General features: G+C 45.1%; 1 protein-coding gene across 1 annotated transcript in view; it reads right to left on the bottom strand.

The window, feature by feature from the left end:
* The window catches only part of LOC120581264 (disintegrin and metalloproteinase domain-containing protein 12-like), a 270,870-nt gene that overhangs the window by 196,223 nt on the left and 53,273 nt on the right, over positions 1–21,374 (bottom strand). The window lies entirely within an intron of this gene.

The raw sequence follows: 21,374 nt of genomic DNA, 5'->3' as shown, positions 1-21,374 counted from the left end.
TCATAATAAGCAAGGGGGTGGGCAGAGTTAGGGACCGGAGCCAAGACGGGGCAGACAGAATCAGGGTCGGAAGGACTTGATGACGTCTGATCTGCCACTTAATGGTTCTTGACTGCCCTGGGCTTGGAGACGGGACCCTGGACTGCAGAGTGAGTGACCCAGTGGCCTGGGAACTGGGCTGTGTGGTGACATGGAGGCCTGGAAGCTGGTAAGGTCATGCTGCTGAAATCAGCCTCTTACTAGGGCTGAGCTGACGCCAGGCCCCACCAGACTGTGACACTGCGTCCTCTGACCTTGACTGTTCTCCCATTTTTTGTGCCTTCAGACACGTCTACTAGCAGGAAGGACAGACAGACTCCTGCGTCCACCCACCTACCAGTGGCTCGGGAACATCAGGACCTGGGGCAGGAGGCCGATGGCTGAGATGGGATGGGCCCATCAGCCGTGCACCCAATCAAGTCACAGGACCACCCGGAGCCTTGTCACCATGGTCCTGTCATCCCACACACGAGGCAGCAGCGCCCTCGTGAGTGTCAGCATGAAACAGAGCTCATGGTGGTGCTGGACCCAGCGCCACTTCGCACCCTCAAACTACCCCCAGCAGCCCGGAGGAAGGTCACCGAGCCCCTGCTTGGCTTCCAGGGGCACCCTAAGCGGGCGATCTGTCCACGGACTGGCCGGATGCCGCCCCTCGGGCCATGGGACTGCCGGCCGGTCACTGAACTCTGCTGGGCCTCAGTTTCCTCACCAGGAAAATGGGGTAACAAATGCTCGTCCCGTCTATCAGTGTGGTCGGGAGAATCGTGGACCCCCAAAGATGTTTTCATATGAACCCCTGGACCCTGCGAATGCATTTAGCTGACTTGGAAAAAGGGACGCTGCGTATGTGATTAAGGGAGACGGCGGAGATGACCCTGGAGTACTCAGATGGCCCGATGTCATCGTAAGGTCCTTTCGTTGCTGTGGTCAGAGAGAAGCCACACGGGAAGGACTCGACCCGTTTTGCTTACTTCGAAGATGGAGCAAGGGGGTCATAAGCCAAGAAACATGGTGGCCTCTAGAAGCTGGGAACAGCCCTCAGTGTGCAGCCAGCGAGCACAGAGGGACCTTGGCCTTGCAACCTTAAAGAGCTGAATTCAGCCAACATCTCAGATAAGCAAGAAACACACCCTCTCCTGATGCCTTCATGCCCTGATTTTCGCCTGGTGAGATGTGCAGCAGAGAACCCGGCCAGGCCACCGGACTTCTGACCTTCACGACAGACGGATGATGAGTGGGCGCCGTCGTACGCCGCCACGATGGTGGGAGTTTGTCACTGCAGCGACGGGAAACTGACAGTCAGAGAGAGACTGCCGTGAGATCCTCAGGGCGGAACGTCCGCTCGGAAACCACCACGCGTGACACGATGAAAACGCGCGTTTATGACAGGGATCCCGCCCCACGCGGAACTGCTACTTCGCGGCGTGACAGTGACGAAAGACCAGGTCGCTTATTGTTTATTGCTATTTACCCAAATGCAACCCTTCTGTGCTTTTTTGTATTTAGATCTAAATGGGCATCATAAATGAGTTTTTTTTTTTCCTTTTTAAGCATACAAGCTTTCCAAAAGAACTATTACACATTTGTTAGCTGGGGGGCCTGTTTTATGGCTCAGGTGTGGGGCCACTTCCTGAGGACGTGACTGAAAACGTGGCTCTTCCCTTCTTTCTTATGGGAAGGAGAGCTTGTGTGTGTATGACCAGTATTAAAGAAGGAGATAGAAGCTTCTGAAAGACCCATGTGGGTGCAGCACGAAATATGTGAATGCGCTTCATTCTGCAGTGAAATATTTTAAAGATCATACTTTCTAAGACTGGCTTGCTGGGACCGTCAGGGACATTACAATATTGGAAAATGGTACGGGGCATTGCTTCTCTAGAACGGCTTGCCTAGTCTTACGAGACACAGCCATGAAGCAGCACGCACTGTCCTTGTTAACTAGAAAGCTTGGTTTCCAACTCAAAGTTCATTTATCTAACTAATCCGATGTCTGGAAACATTCATGTACCATTTTTTCTCCCCCTACAATGCCATTTCAAAACTGTCAGTCAGAGGAAGTTAATAGCTTAAGTTGTGAGTTTTTTGCACGCAAACTGCCTTCTAGAGAGAATCTCCTCTTCATATGCTGACCGAGGGCTATTCTTCATGCAGCACTGTAATCTCTTTCGAATAAACATTAGCAGAATATAATAAACCTTTTAAAAAGTGATCCTGCTATCGATCACAGAAGCTCTGCCAAGTAATACTAGCTGAAGCCTCGGCAAACACGTTTTTGTATTACAAACCCTATCACAGCGAATTGCTGACATTTTACAAAACACACCCTCATTGCTCAATGAAAACTCATGCTAAAAGCCTCCTGGAGATCTTCGAGAAGTCACATTCCACAGCTTCAGACAAAAATTGGAGTATGACTGCCAGCTCTTCCATCGCCTGCCTGTCATGTTGTTCCTCGGGCTGTTTGGGCTTCAGAATTACAAGGGAAAGGGCAGAAAGGAGGAAAGACACGGGGCGGGGCTGAGGGCCGCCTGCCCACAGTCGGGAGAACGGGGTGCCCCAGGATAAGGGGCTGCGGGGGCACAGAGGCAGCCCTGCCACCTGGGACTCGAGAGGAGCACGTCGAGAAGACAAGCGACCTATCAGAGGGCCACCTCGTGGACTCCGCTTCACTGGGCTCGCAGGACTTTGCGCCCCCTGGTTTGGCTCTGGGACACAGAGGTCCTCAATCGGTAGACTTTGCTGAATGAAGACTTAGGTCCAACTCTCTTCCTGTTAAGATTGTGTCATAATCTAATGATAGCCAGTCATAAATCTAATGACACGTATGGAAAACTTTGTCCCCTATCTAAAAGAACCCCCCCCCATTCCAAATCTCTAGCTCCGACCTCTCTCGAGCCTAACACGTGTGATGCAAATACCCGACAAGACTCGTCCAATGGACATTGTACCAGCGCTTCTGATGCCAACGGTTTAAAATTCGCCACGTTCCACGTCTCCCCCAGCACCGCCCCATGCGCGCCTCTCATCCTCTGTCCTCTGGAGTAGCTCCAGAATTCTTTTGTGGATGAAAAAGGGGCCACATACTAAACCTGACAAGCCCAGGGGAAGCCAGCATGGCGGCCCTACAACTTCAGAGCCTGAAAGTAACCTTTCAGGCTGGTTGGAACATAGAAATCCCTGACTACAAGCGGGTCGTGGCGGGTAGTCGCATCCTAGGCCTGTGGCTTCCTTGACAAAGGTCAGTCTTTACCTTAAGTGAGTCTATCATCTCGCATCTAAGATCACATACCTTTGAAATGTCAGAGTGACCTCCTTTCCTGAACTCCTGAGGGCACAGCCACAGCACTGGAGCAGGAGGCCACAGAATCCTTCATTCCCAGAATACTTTCTCTCTTTCCATCCGACCCCAGACACGTCCCCCCTTTGCTTTCTCCCGCCCCCTTAACCCGCCACTGCTGGATCTCACGCCTTCTTACATCTCCCCCTGTGATTCTAGTGTATGAAATAAGCCGCAAACCTGACCTTCTTCGGGGCGCTTTCTAATCCGTTGAGATTTTGCTTTCTGGCACTTGTGACCAATTTGTGCCGCACTCGCCCCTCGCTTTGCATCGGGTGAAGTCGAGTGGGTTTTTTCTTGGAATTCTGGACCTCCATGTTTTCAGGTAGGAGGCCCTGACTGTATTTGGGCTGTTCTTAGAGGGAAGGAATCCTCGAGGTGGCACTAAAGATTAAGAATCGAGATAACCCAGGCTAAGGATAAGGCTTGAGATAACTCAGGGACAGGAGGGAAGACATGGCGGCTGGTTTTTAATTTGGGCTTTTTGATTGGAATTGCTTACTGAGAATCCGACCAAAACCTTTGGTTGGATAAAAGAGTCTAGACTTGTTCAGCTCCGAAGATAAGGGCATTTACTGCCTCCAGCTTGACCCAGGGGTATTCTTAGGTGACTAAGAATCTACGTGGAGATGTCAGAGGGTCATCCCCCGCAGGACAAGCAGGACTCCATAATTGACTCATTCAGGGACATGCATATTAAGGCTGGTTACTTAGTACTCTGAGATCTCTGAGTATGAGACAGCCCGGGAGAGAAACTGAGTCACTTAAGAGGGTTGGAATGACTTGGGAGGTAACAGCCCCTTGGAGCTCAACCCAAAGCAGCACACTTCAACCCACTATACAATATCCTCAGAAACAAACAAACAAACAAACAAACAGAAATTCTGGCAGCTCCCTTTAGAGAATAGCCGGTCTCAGGACAAGGAGAACCAGCCGGTGTCGCCTCTCCTTGGATGAGGATGGAACGAAGGCATCTAACTAAAGAGTCCCTGACACTCTCCAGGACCCTGATGGGTTCGCAAAGGAATCTGATTTAAGTGTTAGAACATGTGATCCTGGCTCTTCTGATCTCTTCCGGTGAACACACTGCCTGGTTTCTGAGAGCAAAGCAACAAGATTACTCAGTAAGGTTTGCCAGACACTCCTGAAGATGACTCTGCTTTTATTGTAAAACGTCAGGTCACCTTAAGAAAGACTGCAGGAAACTGAAATGGGATTTAGAAGCAGAAAACAAACAGAAGCACACGCAGGGCTGCTCCCAGAACTACACATGAGGGTGTTCCTCTTCTTACTAATACTTTAGAAGAAATTGAAATCACCATACATAGGGAAACTACAGAGGCCCTTGAAGATGCTGGGGACACTTTATCTGTTCTTAACCCCACCCGATTAAGCTGCCCGCTCCCTTGGTCTAAGCTTCTGCCCAAATGGTAGGGACAGCTGATCGACCCATGTCTGTTTTTAAATCAGAACGTTATGGGGCAACACACATTATTACGAGTCAAATCTGCTCCAATTCACCTGAAACCAATGACGCCCATGATCCTTTTCCCAGAGGGTGAAATGTATTTAGAACTCAGTGAATCAGATACTGAACTAACTTGGAGAACAATGATTTTAAAGGAATCTCCACACGAGGAAACTAATCTTGAGACTGAACATTTATTACTGGATGTTCCAATGTAACTTCGAGCCTTTTCTGGGACAAGACTAAGTCAGCTGCTCCTATTAAAATAACTATTGACAATAGTTTTCCTCTACCTAATATTCACCGATATCCTTTAAGACCTGATGTACTAACTGGAATTAAGCCCATTATATAAAGTTACTTAAAAAGGGGGCTTATAATTGCATGCATGCGCCCCTGTAAGTCTCCTGTAAAGAAACCCAATGAGAAAGGATGGAGATTTGCACAGGATCTCATAGTTGTAAATAAAGACATCTACCCTATTGTCCGCTATTCCTGTGGATTGTCAATATTTTTCAGTGATTGATAGATTTATATAGCACTTTTTCCAGAATTCCTGTGGGGAGGGGTTGGGGGAAAGACTGGAAATACCTCTTTGCTTTCGCCTGAGAAGATGACGAATTTACCTGGACGGTAATTCCCCAGGGATGTACAAAGACTTCCACCTATTTCTCTCAGATACTAAAAGGTGATTTGAATGATGTTGAATTTCCCAGGAAATTCCAATGTGTGCATGATTTACTTTTATGCTCTAGGACATATTAGACTCTTAAGAGGACACAATTTACCTGTTACGACAGCTATACAGGGACATAGGGTCTCAAAGGACCAGCTTTGATTCCGTTTACTCCAAGTAAAACACCTCGGTCATCTAATATCTAAAGATAGGCTACTAATTAACCCCGAGAGACTTAGAGGAATAATATCCTTTCCTCTTCCGAAAACAAACAGAAAACAGCGCAGAGGATCCTTGAATCCGACCAGATACTGTCACGAATAGGTTCCAAAGTTTTCATCAATGGCCCAGCCTCTGTGTGTCTTATTAAAATGAGATTGACCTGGTCCGGTCCAATGGAACCCAAAGGGAAATGAGCTGAAGCAGCCCTGGAGGAAGGGCTGCCCGAAGGCCTGGGACGCCTGAATTATTAACATGCATGCAAATAAGGGAAATGCTTTTGGAGTTTTAGCTCAAAAACATCGAGATCGTCCTAGGTCTGTAGGATGCTGTAGTCAGCAGTTAGACTCAGTAGCCAAAGGTTCCCTCCCTGCCTGCCCACCACCTCTGCTACCGCCATGTTACGCAAACTAACGGAAGAAATGGCTATGGGCTCCCTTTTATTTATGTTTTTCACTCTGCTGACTCTCCGCTGAGCTCTCATCCGTCGGAAGTGTTCCGTCTTACGAAACGCTCCTGCTTCCGTCACCCAATATTGCTGCAACCCGATGTGACAGTCTCAACCCGGCAGCTTTGTGGCCTTCTTTGCAGATTGGAGACACCCACGACTGCGTTTTGCTTACTGACTTCCTTTCGCTCCTGGGAATGGCTTACAGGAAGCTCCTACTGATAGCGCTGCCTGACCCTGGTTTACAGGTGGCCTCGTCTGAAAGGGGAACAGGGACACTGCCGAGCTGGATGTGCATTAACCTCCCTAGTGGGCATAATCGAAGGTTCTTATTTACCTGGATAAGGTCTGCCCAACAAGCTGAATGAATTGCTGTAACCGGAGCTTGTCAATGGCCAAAGGGCAAATAGCTAATACTTACACGGATAATGGCTACACCTCTGGTGTACAAAGCTTACAACTTTGGAATGGGGTGGAAGCAGAGAGGTTCCTAACTTCCTCAGGCAGCCCAGAGGTTGCAGAATTATTAGATGTCATACAGCAACCGAGACAACTGGCAATTATCAAAATTCTAGGTCATTCTAAAGCTGCCACCATGAGAGCAAAAACATAATTATTATTATTATTTAGCTGATGCTACAGCTATACAAGCAGCAATAAGCAGCCAATAAGCGGACCTGAGAATGTTTCTACTCCCTATGAAATCAACAAGACTCTCGTTTACAGTTCCAAGGGACAGCTGCAGAAGAACAAAAGAGAATTTGGCAACAGAAAGGGGCAACTTTGAGCCAGACAAAGAGATACGGCTCAGACCCAACCAAAAACCAACCATACCCACAGGGGCTTAATTACCTCCACCTCGACATGAGCGTGAGCTAACGCTGGGGGCCTGAAAAGATGGCTGCTGGAGTCATCGATATTCCTGGAAACTTCTCCTACTGTAGCTCATAAGGTGTGTAGCAGATGCTCTACTTGTCCTAAATATAACCCTGGAGAATCACTCCATGGGTCCCAAGGATATTTCCCGCCCCCTCAGGCCCCTCCGGGGTAAGGTAATTGGATTCCATCCAGATGCCACCATCTCAAGGATACAAACGTGCATTAGTGATTTGTATGGTTTCTCACTGGCTTGGAGCATTCCCTCGCGGTCGACAACAGCCTTAATGGTAGGTACATTATTATTGAAAAAACAAAAACTTCCATATTGGGGAATTCCCTCTGAGTGGCAGAGTGACCGAGGGACTCATTTCTCTGGGCACATGGTGCAGTCCATCCGTAGCATGTGGCCCATTCTGCACCATTTTCATTGTACTTATCACACCCAGTTCTCTGGGTCGGTGGGATGTATCAATGATACGATTAAAGCCCAACTACGTGAATTTTCAGAAGCTTCTAATCTCCCTTGGCCAAAGGCTCCCTCTACAGTGCTCTGTTGACCTGAGACCTACTCCTTTGGGTCAATGCAGACTTTGTCTTCTTTGAATACTCACTCAGTGGTCACCCTGCGCATCTGGATGGAGGGACAGATGAACAACCTCACTAAGAGGAGACATTCTGCGTTATCATCAAGGACTCGTGAACCAGCTTAGAGACAATGATAAATTAGTAACTCACTCATTTCCCGGAGAAAGACTTCAAAGACCATGCCTTACAACCAGGAGATTTTGTCCACTGGAAAAAAGACATCAATTAAAGACTCTCTCTAACCTCGTTGGAGGGGCCCTTATCAGATGTTACTAACTCATCCACGTGCAGCTAAACTCAAAGGTGTTAACTCTACGGCTCACATTTCTCATAAAACCAAACGGTGCCTAACAGCTAGTGGACTTCAGCCCCGTCCCCAACACTCGCCTTCACCTCGAGCACGTCAAAGACTCCTTGAGGATGAGAAGTCACTGACATCAGAGGCAGACAGCTGTCCCAAGACATCGAGAAGGCCTGTAAACCTAAGAATTGATGTCGAACTTAAAAAACCATTTGTTCAAGTTGTCTTTACTTGTCTGCTAACAATATCAGTCATAATAATGGTTATACATGTCCTTTGGGCTTTTCTCAAACCTTGTTCTTATACAGCCCCACCGTTAATAACTGCTGAAAGTATATAAAATAACTTCTGTATTATCAATAATACTCTCTCTTTTGAAACTTAGAGGAATGTTATTGCAAGAGGAAGAGAAGGGATGTGCGTGTGTTTGAGAGAAGTTAAAAGGAAGTACTTTGTCCTAATAACTTGATTATTTCTGAGTAAAAAGAGAAAAACTAAGAAGATCAAGAGAAGTTGGAAAAGGTTAGTGGAAGGGAACACTGAGAATTTTATGTATAAATGCTAGACTCCTATTATGGGAACATGTTTTCTCCTTAACCCAGTGAGGACGACTAGCTGTATTAATTCAGGTGGAAGCTGAAGCAGTCATAAAAAAAAAAAATGGCCGCTGAAGCACAGGAAATTCATCATGAAACCCTTACTGTCCTCCCGGCCTCTGCGAATTTTTAGAGGGTAACTGTAATTTACGCCATTGTGTTCTTACTGCCTCGGCCCTGATTAAACCTTAAAGTTACAGATCTCAATTGCACAACTACCAGGAATCAGATTAATAATGAATGGCACTTGACTGCTCCCCATGGGAAGATGTGCCATATTAAAAATAAAAATAAAAATAACAATAATAATAATATAGTAATAACAATACCAAGAGCAGCAAATGGGAACCCATCTCATAATCAGATCATGAAAACCAAAGAGGTGTATGGCGTGACCTCAAACTACGAGTAAATGTCATACTAAATGCGAAATACAGTAAAGCGAGACAGACAGCCCAACTTGGGTCATGATAGCTCACAAGTTAGAAATGATCCAGAGCGTCGTTTCTTGACGAATGCCTATAAGCTCTGGCTGCCTTCCATTTTCCCGCCTTTCCCTTTTGAGAAAAATTCAGCCTGGACCTCCATCCGAGGTTATGGTCTCGCCCCGTCCCCAGCGGTCCGCCATTTCGGCGAGACGAAATGACGACACTAAGACTTCCAGGAGTGAGTCTTCCTCGTAGTGCGGGACCGATGACATCGCCCAACCAAGAGGCTGGTCATTTATGCACCTTTTGAATTGATTTATGACCAAAAGGGGAAAGTGTGGGCCCAAAAGGGGCCGCATACTAAACCTGATGGGGGAGGCCAGCATGGTGGGCCCTATGAACTCAGAGACCGAAAGTTTGGTCCGAGTATAAAAATTCCTAACTAAAAGCGGATCATCCCAGGCCTGTAGCTTCCTTTACAAAGGTCGACGTTTACTTTAAATGAGCTTATCTATCAGTTTTTCTGCATCTAAGGTTAACATATCGTGAAATGTCAGAGTAACCCTCTTCTCCAGACCCCTCAGGCCTCACCTCTGCACCAGAGCAGGAGACCACAGACCCCTCCCTGTTATTTTGTCCCCCACAGACCATCCTTATGTGCTGTAAATGTTAACTATTAACTATCCTGTCCCCATCAATGTAAAAGTAGTGTCTCTCCATTTTACTTTTTCCCCGCCCCCTTAACCTACCACCAGTGGGTTTCACATGACCCTCCTGATCTCCTCCTTTGATTTTAATGTTTAAAATAAGCCACAAAACTGCCATTCTCTGAAGCATTTTCTCAATCCACCGAGATTTTGCTTCTTGGCAATTGTCTTCGATTTGCCTCAAACTCATTGAAATTCTCTACAGCAGGTGTCCCCATACCCCGGGCCACAGACCGGTACTGGTCCACCGGTCCATGGCCTGTTAGGAACCAGGCCGCACAGCGGGAGGTGAGCGGCGCGTGAGCAAGAGGATCTTCACCTGGATCTGCAGCCGTTCCCCGGCGCCGGCATCACCGCCTCAGCTCCGCCTCAGATCCTCGGGCGTTAGATTCTCACAGGAGCACCGGTCTCTGCTGCCACAAGGCTGGGGACCACTGGTTTGGAGGTTTTTTCCTGCTGCAGGGTCCTTGTGCAGCTCTCCTCCGCCCACTGTCTCATCACCCAGTCCCATGCGCTGTTCCCTGAGCTGTCGTGTGAATGCAGGTCTCCAATTACACCTCCCCATCATCCGGGGTAGGACGTGGAGGACCCTTAGCGCCCCTCCTCCTCAGTCTGCCAACTCTCCCGCCACCCCCACTCAACGCTCTAGGGTTGACAAACATTTTCTGTAACGGGCCAGATAATAAATATTTTAAGCTTTGTAGGCCATACTCAACTCTGCCATTGCAGTATAAAAACAGCCATAGACGACACGTAAATGAATGAGCGTGGTGGTAAGTGCCAATAAAACCTTATTTATGGATACTGAAATTTGAACTTCATATAATTTTATGTACTGTGACATATTATTCATTTCATTTTTTCGCAGGCATTAAAAAAATGTAAAAAATATTCTCCAACTTGAGTGAGCATCAGAAACACCCGGACGGCTTGTTGAAACGCAGATTTCAGGGACCCATCGTGGCGTTTCCGATTCGGCAGGTCTGGGCGGGCCTGGGCATCTGCACTTCTAACGGGCTCCCAAGTCATGCTGATGCTGCTGGTTCAGGGGCCACACTTTGAGAACCCCTGTGCTAGACTGAGTTTCACAGGGTGGTCATTCATGAGGCTCATTCAGCCTGCAGCTGTTGTGGATTTAGCCCCAAAATGAGTGCCATCAAGTGCTCTCAGTTCGATTTAGTTGCTAACATCTAAGAGGAGAATTCACAGGTAAATCTGGACATATAGTTTTCTTGGCGGAAAAATATATCAGACCAATAGAGCCCCGGGCTTGCACTTCTGGTGGCAGCATGAGCTAAAACTAAGTTAAAGCCACCAGGTGTCCCAGCCCAACTGTGCCCTCGTGTATCTGCACGTGGAGGCCAAGGGGCAAAGACCACCCATCGTCTTATGCCTGGCCAGACTCACTTGTTCGTAATACCAGCCTGGCCCTGGTGGCATTTGAATTCACAATCTCTGGTCTAAGTCAAATGGAATGGTAACACCACTAGGGCGATAAATCTGTGTGGGAGGAACGGGCGAGCACACCTTTCTTCTCTTGCCTCTTCTACCCCCTGAACTATTTACTCCCCATCTCAAAAGGGCCCCTGAAATGCTCCCTGACCTTCGAAGCCCTCCTGGAATGCAGTTAGGTCTGTCCATGGCTGCGTACTCACTAGGCTACTAGCTCCCTGAAGCCTTAGCCAACACTGAGAATTCATCGACATATCTTAGGCGCTGATTTCTTGTACATCCAAAGCACAAAATCAATGATTATTGGTTTACTAACTTGATCGATACTTTATAATAAAATGTTGCTCACTCATTCCTTTAACTAATTGGACGTGCTTAGCACAGATACTATGCTCAGTGCAGGCTGTCTACCCTGCTAATCAAGCTTGACCTTTGCTACAAGGTTCAAAGTCATAAAAATATCTTCTTATACTGGACGAATGAGTATCTTAGCTAATTTGTTACCATGGTGACAAAGTTAGGGATTTAAATTCACTCTTAATACACTTTTTATACCAAAATAGAAAATCCAGCCCTGGCTGAGAACAAGGCTGGAATTAGCACAAATGCATATTTTGAGCCTTCTTGGATGAGCCCATCTTGAAGTAAACCATTAGCGTGTCAATGAGAGAGCATTTAAGAGGCCACCGGAGAAACTGTAGGATTTCCACCAGGACAGTACTGGTTGCCTCTAAGTAGACACCATAAATGTGGTCCATGGTCACCGTGGTGCTCTCCTTTTCTTCAGTGGGACTGTTTGCAACTCTGCCTTTGAGAGGACAACCCGGAGTGCCCAGCTCCCCCTCCCTGTCCTGCTGGAAACAGGGCAGAGTGGCTCTTTTCTTACGAATGCCCTCACAACGGTGATGCATAACTAGACAAATAATCAGTTTAACCAGACCTTAGAACTAAGTGATGTTGACTTGACAAAAGGCAAAACAGAGAAAGGAGAGACGAGACAGCTGACAGATGCAGCGCATGAGCATGAATAATTCAGAACTGACCGACAGAGCTTTTAACCAATGAAAACCAAAATCCCATTATTTTCTAGAAATACAATGTCACACAGGGGTCCCTGAAGTCCCGCTGGAACATCTTTCATTTGCTACAATTTCAAAGAGAATAGTTCAGGAAGATTTCAGTCATGTTAGGGGCTAGGAGACATTTTGTAAAAACGAAATCGTGTGTGCGTGTGTATGGATTTTTCTTAAGCATAAAACGGGATCTTACCCAAAGGTGCACTGAAATAAGGAACTGTAAAAACTGTCACATGTCATCGAGTTTCAGTTAAAGCTTTCCTTGCTAATTCTTTACACATAGAAAATTCGGACTTGGTGGAAGATGAAGTGGCCGATGATGCCCACTGGGAGCGTTACCCCGAACTGGAACTCATTTTTCATTAGAGCCTCTCTCCCGCCCCTCAGATAAATTAGAATCACACGGACCTGGGGTCAAATCGAAGCTCCATGACTTACTAGCTCTGTGACTTAGTGATCGTTAGCCTCCCTGAGGCCCCGTTTCCTCGCTTGTAAATCATAATAATACCAGCTGGGAGGATTAAATGACCTGGTTTAAATCAATAGTTGGACAGGGTGGGCACGTGGGGAGAGCTTCATGTGGGTGACAGAAAGGGTTATAGCACACTGCCCTTTGCATTGATTATACTTCTGTTCCTTTGTCTAAGGATATGTTTTGCCCGCCAAACCAGTAAAAACAGTTCCCTTCTTACACTCTGTTTCCATTTTGTTACAAACCATAACATCCAAAATACAAAATCACAAAAATACACACACGGGTATTTATTTCTGTTCTTCTGCTGAAATTGTTTTTTAAAAAAATTACTCCTAAGAACTTCATCCAAACTGTCAATCACAGTTATCTGAATAAGAAGGAAAGGTTAATAAATTCCTTCTCAATAATTCCAGGGGGCTCTATCCCTCACCACAAAACTCATACACACGCGCCTGCCCCCTTTGGATCTGTACATTTTGTTGGCCTATCCTAGCAGGATGCTGTTTGCAAAGAAAAACAAAAGAAACGAAACAATGGGGTGTGGGGTGGAGAGAAGGCAAGCCGATCTTTCTTCATCCGACAACAAAAGCTAACGATAAACTCCTGCGATGAAGCATTGAACGACAGGGAAACACACATGCCCGCCGTAGGGAAACCGCGCATCTACACACTGCACCTGCTATAGATGATTCGAGCTCTTGGCAGGTAGATTTCATGAAAGGCAGTGACTGGAGACAACAGCAGGCCCTGATCCCTCCCTGTTTGTGGAGAACATCAAGACACTGTGCCAAAACCTTTTTAAAAATCAAATATTTGGTAGGTAACTGCCCGTTCCTTATTTTTAACTATCTTGTTGAAAAGAACTACATTTTCATGCCAAGTCATTGTTCCCTCAGCCAAACACACCTTTGTGGGGGTGATGCACTCTGTTCATGTGACTCTCCTCTGTGTGGCACAGTCACAGACCACTCAGCATTCTGGGACTCTGCTCTGAACCACCTCGGGGGGATCAGGTTCTTCAAACGCAACTACAGTTTAATATTTCAGACATGAGTCACCTCATTGAGAGCTGGGCGACACTCTTTATCCTCCTTGATCTGTACCTTCGAGGTCTATAAATTCAGCCCGGGAGTGTATTAGTTTGTCATCCAGCTCTTCATCCTATGAGCTGTTATTATATGTACCGAATTCTCTCATCCTAGACCTGCTTAGCTATTTTTTTTTTTTTTATTGAACTGCAGGCCTTTTCATTTTACTTACTAATTTATCTCATGAGTTTTGACTCATAGTTTCGACTAATTGAAAACTTTCAAGCCATGACTCTTTTGGCCAACCTGGTGGCTATCTGGGGCCGGGTCAGGCTTATTAAAGTACAATATTCTGGTGTTTCTAAGGTGTTGAGAAATGGACACTTTCATGCACAGCTGGCAGAAGTGTAAATTCTATGAAATAATCTGCAAGTAGCTGTAATACTCCTTAAAAATATACATAACTTTGATTCAACAATTCCACTCCCAAGAATTCATCTAAAGGAAATAACCAGAAAAGCATGCACTTATATAAGCAGAAAAACATTTAGTAGAGTTCATATCAAAAAGTCTGAAAACTCCCACACGTCCGCCCCAGGAGAATGGTTATAAATAATGACACAGGAGTCACACGATGTGATATTACAGAGTCACCAAATGGATGGTTCAAGAATGGAGAGGTTCTGCTTCTGACAACGATAGTCTGAGTAATCTGGACTCATCCTCCTACTGAAAAAACTAGGAAAGCCGTGAAAAGATACCAAACCCTATTCGAAGGCGATGTAGAGTTTCCAAAGCAATGAAGAACCACAGGTCCACGACCCACATAGAGAAGGAGACCCAGGGTGTGAACCTGGCACTGGAGGTTAACGTTCCACCCAAGGCATCTGCAGATCTTAGAAGAGGCAGTTGAGAGGCTGAAAACTTCAGCAAAACTTTCAGCAGACTCACAGGGCCAAGGGAACAAAACTTAGATAGCAAGAGTCTGCTAAGAGGTGACACTGATGACCCCTCGCTCCAGGCTCTGGGTTAGGAACTCTAAATGCTACGTTCTAGGAGAAAGGGTGAGTGAGAAGTAGACTAGGCCTCACAGACACTGATACCAGCTCAGTCCCCGATCACAAGTGCCCTTCGCTTAGGCACCAGCCATATAACATCAGTGTCTCAAACTATCTTTAAAATTTTCATATATGATGTCTGACACTCAAAAAATAACCAGGCATAAGTGGACACCAACGAGATGAGATTTAAATGCAGAGAAAGCAATAGGCAATAGGAATTGATCAATAGGAGATCCAGTTAACAGAGCTAACACAAATAGACTTCAAAATGACCACGCCGAATATGTTCAAGAAGTTAAAAAGTAAAAATTTTAGCAGAAAACGACCACCATATGAATATTCTAGAACTGGAAAAGGCAACACAATAAATAGGTTCAACTGCAGTTTAAACACAGCTAAAGAGAGAGAGAGTGACATGGAAAACAGAACTGAAGAAAGTATGCAGAATTGATGCATAAAGAGACAACAGGACGGAAAGTTTAGAAAAGAGCTCAGGAGACATCTGGGAGATGGTGGAAAGTCTACGTCTGTGCAGCCAGAGACACAGAAGAAGAGACAAGAGCCAACACAGCACAAGCAATATGCGAAAGGAAATAAGGCGAAAATTTCCCAAACTGGCAAAAGACATCAGGACCTGTATCATTCTTAAAACACCAAGAATCCCAGGTACTACAATAAAAAGAAAAACCCCTCCTAGACCTAACAGTAAAATTGCTGAACAATGGAGACGAAGGGGGGAAAAAAGACACAACATCTTAAAAGAAGCAACGATAATCGACAGATGGCATCACAGAAAACAATGGAATATATTACAGTGCTTAAAGAAAATAATGCCCACCTAGAGTTCTAGATCCCAAGAAATATCCTTTAAAATTGAAGGTGAAATAAAGGTATTTTCTGATGGACAAAAATTGAGAGAACTCGTAGGCAAACGATCGCATTAAAAAAATACAAAAGCTTTCCTCAGGCAAAAGAAAAAATAACCTTTGACAGATGCTCGGAGATTCAGGAAAGAATAAAGAAGATTAACATGCGAGAACCTCTAAACGAATATGAGCAGCACGCCACAACAGTCATCAGAGAGAGAAGAAACAAGGATATTCCAATGAATGAGTTCACAGGACGTTAAACACAGCCCGTGTCCATCTTCGATGCCTGTATTTCCAGTGCCATATTTTTCAACTGGAAGAAGGGGATTCCATGGGCTCAGCCCTTGATGCTCCTACCTAGAACCCCGGTCGCTAGAGATATAGTCCAGATTCGTTCTGGCTCTTCCCATTTCTTCATGTTCACTCATCCATTCGACAAATCTGTTCACCATGTAGTATGTGCCAGGCGCTGCTTGCTGCTGAGACCACAGAGATGAAGACTCCCACTTTACAGGTGAAGAAGAAAAACTCAGGGAGATTAAGCGACTTGCTCGAGGTCACCTGGCTCCTAACCGGCAGAACTATACTCCACATCCATTTCCTTCCCACAGATTTTTTACTAAGTAACTCTGACTCTCAATAAAAAAATAACACATATATGAGCACTCCGCTGGAATTTTCCACATTATTCTCTCTCTCTCTCTCTCTCTCTGTTTTATTGCCATTGCCAATCGGCGTTTTTTCTCCCACATCAACTCTCACTCTCTTCGCCATCTTCAAATTATTCCCTTTAACTCTTTTCCCCATTCTCTACGCCTTCGTAGGATAAAATATTGCGAATTCATTTGTGACCCGTGCAACCTTCTATTCCCTAAGGTGTCAGCATGCAACATTTTGCAGCTGGGCGAACCTCACAGGGAGTTCTAACCATTTAATGCTATAAATCACACACAGATGCTGTCCTCTCGTGCTGGCCAAGAGCTGGAGTCAGGGTCAGAGGGGAAGCTCCCAGGTGGCCCAGGAAAGAAGGAAGGCGGCTGCTCCTTCCTCCACCTGCCTGCTCCCATGCCACCTGATAGGACCTTGGTGCTGGTGGCCTGGTGATGTGCAGAGGGGAGAGGCATCAAAGCGGCTGCTATCCATGCTGATTCTATCAGTGAGGCTCTTCCTGCTCCCCAAAAGTCAGGACCTCGGAGCTAAGAGTTACCCCTTAACCGTGGCAAGCATTTCAGCATACATCTGAACTCTAACAACTTGGAGAGAAAAATTATTTCTATAAAGAAATGATCAATTACATATCTCCATATAATTCACGGTCAAAAGTCATTTTTAGAACATGAAATACTGCTTCAGCATTTCTGCTATTGATGTAAGATCTCGATTTTATTTACTGCAGATCTTAGTAACAAAAGACTTCTCATTTTTTCTTTTTTAATAGGAAACACACATACACACACAAAACTAACCTGACTGGAGAATAAAATTCTAAACAGAAAAATAAAAGTAAACTTTAAAACCGTGATGCCAAAGTCTACATAGGCTGAGCACGTAATTCTCGCGTCCACAGCCTAAATGCTGCTGAAACACGAACGTTGCTAGCATGTTCCATGAGACTCCACAACTATACCACGGTGAAAAAGACCAGCCGCCGAGGGGGCCCAAAGCTTTCTGCCAACAGATCTTTTCAGCTTTGTCTGCTGAATAAAACCAAGTATTCGAAACAAGCAACTAGACAGGTAGGTTGAAATTAGTAGTTATTTCCCTGAGATGATTTTGCCCCCAGGGGACACGTGTCACTGTTTTGATACATTTTTAATTATCATGACTCGGCGAGGGATGCTACTGGCATCTATCTAGTGGGTAGAGACCAGGGATGCTGCTAAACACCCCATAATGCACGGGACGGCCCCTGCCCCTCTCAGCAAAGAATTGTCCAGTCCAAAATGTTAACAGTTAAGAAACCTTGGTTTTAAAAATTTTTCTTCATGAATAGCCATCTTTAACCAGATGGTCTATAACCTAATAAGTACTAACAACCCACTAGCTTACAAAATGCACTCTCTTGTTATTTTATTTATATATGCAAACAGATGTATCATGTATTTTTTAAGACCACCTTTGAATCGAAGAAAACTTGCCAAAATATAACTACATTCAATCTATGTCAGTGTGAAGCACTTTCACTCAGCCCGGACATGCTGGTACACTGGAAAAGAGATTAATGTGTATTTAATCCGGGGAGGTTTTCTGGAAGAGATAGTCTTCTGTTCTCGTTTCAAGAAAAAGCAGGGCATGCCGGTGGGAGGAAAGAACTTTCATGTTTCTGAGTCAAATGTGCAAAAACTTGGAGATAGGCAAAAAGAATGTGGGGGTGGGGCGTTGGGTTGGTATAGCTGGAACGGTGGATTTTTGGAGGGGTGTGTATATTTACGTGAGACCAAGGCTTGTAGGGTGTGACCAGTTGGCAGGAAGATTTGAGGACAATCATCAAAAGTATGCATTAAATCCTGAGCAATGGAAAGGCGGGGACCATTATGAGCCCACTGAGAAATACTCAGAAGACAAAAACACATCGGTCCCCTCTCCTCTCATCCAAGTAGACGTCACACTTTGTGGACACTCTTACGTCTTTCCTGGTTTCAAGGCATGGTTAACACTCTGCCCCCTTAACCTTAGTTTGCAGCCTGTAACCAACGCCTTATCACGTAATCTCTTGCAATTTTAAGGAACATGTATGGGTAGCATGTATCATGACCATGGGACAGCTTGAGCCACTTAAGAAAAATTTCAAGTCCAAATTGTGTATAAAAACATCCTGGCCTTATCTAAAATTTCGACATTCTCTGGAGAAGCAACAATCTGTAGTGTGTTCTCCAGAGGGTTTCTCGAGGTCATCCAATTTTGATGCTTAAATCAAATAATCATTTGGCTTAATTCTCTTATTGTTCCTCAAACCCTCCTCCCCACTCGTCCCGCCCCCCACCCCATGCTTTTATCATTTCAACTGTTCACTCTGCTTCACCACATTTGTTTCCGTGCCAGACTCTGCGAGCTCGGCCTCCAGCCCCAGACTCCCCCTCTCCGAGGTGGGGGCTCAGATGTGATCCTTACTAACTTGCTGTTGTGATCACAGATAGGCTTCTGGATCTGTACTCCTTTTGCATGCGATCTCGTGGACTTTGGGCTGAAAACGGAAAGTCAGCATTTTTTTTTTAGAAAGTAATTGGTCTTTTATGATACTTTGAGAATGATAAATGAGTTTGAGCAAAAACAGAAATTATTATGATAAAAATGAACACAGAACTCACCCCTTACATGAGGACACTTAGGATAATGAGTAGAGGCCCAAGGTACAGGGGGGTGGAAGGGGGCTTAGGAGTTTGAAATGATCTCTATAAATTCAAAGTAAAAGCACAGTTGACTCCTGTCTAAAGCCAGTTTGTACTCAGCTCTTTTTAAGAAGAAAAACCGCCAAAGGAGAGGATCGTCTTATGCTAAATTAAAAATCTCCACTGGAAAATAACTTTAGAAAGAAAGAAAAAGGGTTTTTAAATAGGCTATACATATATACCCTTACCAAAGAATGTATCTTTCCAGAATTATAAATGTCTAACCTGTGCAGATTTTTGAGTCTTAAGACAGTGAAATGCTCACTACATCCAATTTCTACCAGTTGAGCCCAATGGCTATGGCGTTAGAAAAGAAGTGACTTACACAGGAGAGGAGCAAAGGGACAGGGGACATGGCGTTGGGACAGGCTGCACATTAAGGATAAAGCAAGACTCTAAACCAAAGTGGAAAGCTGGGCGCTGCGTGACCCCGAGGCTCGGGTGACGATTCGGGAGCGAGGAGAGAGGCCTGAGGTGACAGCTTTGTCTGCTCGACGCGCTGGACACTTCTGCACGCACGACGTCAACGTCTCTTTAAGGACAGCGTGAGCCACGGCTGTTTTAGGAGACAGAGAGACTCCTTTTCCCGTGGTGGTTGGTAAAACTCCCACTCACCCCAGGGAGCTTTCCATCCTTTCGAGATTGCCAGTTGCTCGTGCTAACCTGTGAATGCCGCTAATAAAACAACAGCTGTCTTTACTGCCGCTGTCACGGTGCTGGAAAAGCACAAACATTTGTACAGCTTTTCTAAGCAAAACTGTCGTTTCCCTTTTTACTCAATTGGCCTTTCATGATTAGTGGGGATAGTTAAATAGCTGTAGAAATCCGATTAAAAAGACTAATGTAACAGCCTGGACAAGGGTCCCATGCCATTTCCCAAGACAGGTCATTAAACTACTTCCTAAGAAGAGAAGAGTCACATACAGCACTCTTTCCTCAAGATACTCATTCGGGGCAATTAAGAAGGTCTTATCCCATCCCTAGCTCGTGGGAATCTTCTGAGGCAAAGTATTATGCTTTGAGCAAAACTAGGGAGTATGGTAAAGGGAAATTATTTGTGTACAACAGGACAGGAAAATAAGCAATGTGTTTGAATCCTGGCCTGCCCTCGTGCATGCTTTGAGACAGACTAATCATGCACAGGAAAGCCTCTTTTCCCGTGGTGGCTTAGGCAAGGTAACGCCCACCTTGCTTCTCTTGATTGTGAGACCACCATTACATTAATACTTCAAAGTGGCTGGTTCACGGAAGGATGAAGATTCTAGGCCAAAGGCATTTTTTAATTCTCCCACCACTGTAAAATATCATTTGACAGTAGGCTATGAATAAGTTAAAGAAGCATATTGTAAATTCCATAGCCTTCCTCAGTCTGGTTTCCTCCAGAGATTAAGCTATAATGTCTTAAGATGTCCGTTGTACATAATAAATTAACTTCTTTCTTATGTACTTAAGTGGTGTTGGTTATGTATCATTCTTGGGAGAACTGAGAAAATACACAGTCAAATCATTTTCTGACTCTGTGGTCAGATGAGAAAGGCTATGCCTCACACGTGCACCACCGATCAATGAATCAACCAATCGATGAAGACGAAACAAAGAGAAAAGGGTGCAGAAAAAAAACGGAATACTTAAAAAGAACCCTGCATTAATCCAAAACAAAGTAGAAAAAGTGAATATAAAAACAGTTGGAAGAGTAGAAAATAAATAGCAACCCCTTCGATAAAGCTAACTACATCAATAATCGCATTAGATGCGAATGATCCAAATCGATAACAGAGATAGTCAGACTGTGTGAAAGACAAGACTTAATTGTATGCTGTCAGCAAGAAATACACTTTTAACATAAAAACGCAGACAGGTTCAAAGTTAAAGGGTGGAAAATGATAGACTGTAGAACACGAAGTACTATTTGATCAATTGAATTCCAAAGTTTTAAAATTCTGCTCATCGAAAGATACAATTAAGAAATATAAAGTTAAGCCACAGAGTGGGGGAGATGTTGGCAATAGAAAAGATTTATATCTAGAATACACACATAACTATGACCACTTAGAAGAGTATAAACAACCCCTTTAAAAGTGGGCAAAACTTTTTGAACAAGTATGTACCAAACATCAGAGAAATTTGAATGACCAATAAATGCACATACACATGGTCGGCCTCATTGGATGTTAAGGGACCGTGAACTAAGGACACGATGAGATAGTAACACTCGTCCACGAGGATGGCCGAGAGAGAAAAGGCCGAGGATGGCCAGTGACAATCAGAGGAGCCAGAACGCGCATGTATCGCTGGCAGGAAGCGCATGGTACCACTGCTCTGGAAAACGACGTGACGCCTT

Source organism: Pteropus medius, unplaced genomic scaffold (genome assembly GCF_902729225.1).
Source record: "Pteropus medius unplaced genomic scaffold, Ma_sr-lr_union100, whole genome shotgun sequence".
NCBI lineage: Eukaryota > Metazoa > Chordata > Mammalia > Chiroptera > Pteropodidae > Pteropus > Pteropus medius.
Note: the sequence above shows the minus strand (reverse complement) of the source record. Positions and strands in the feature narration are given on the sequence as shown.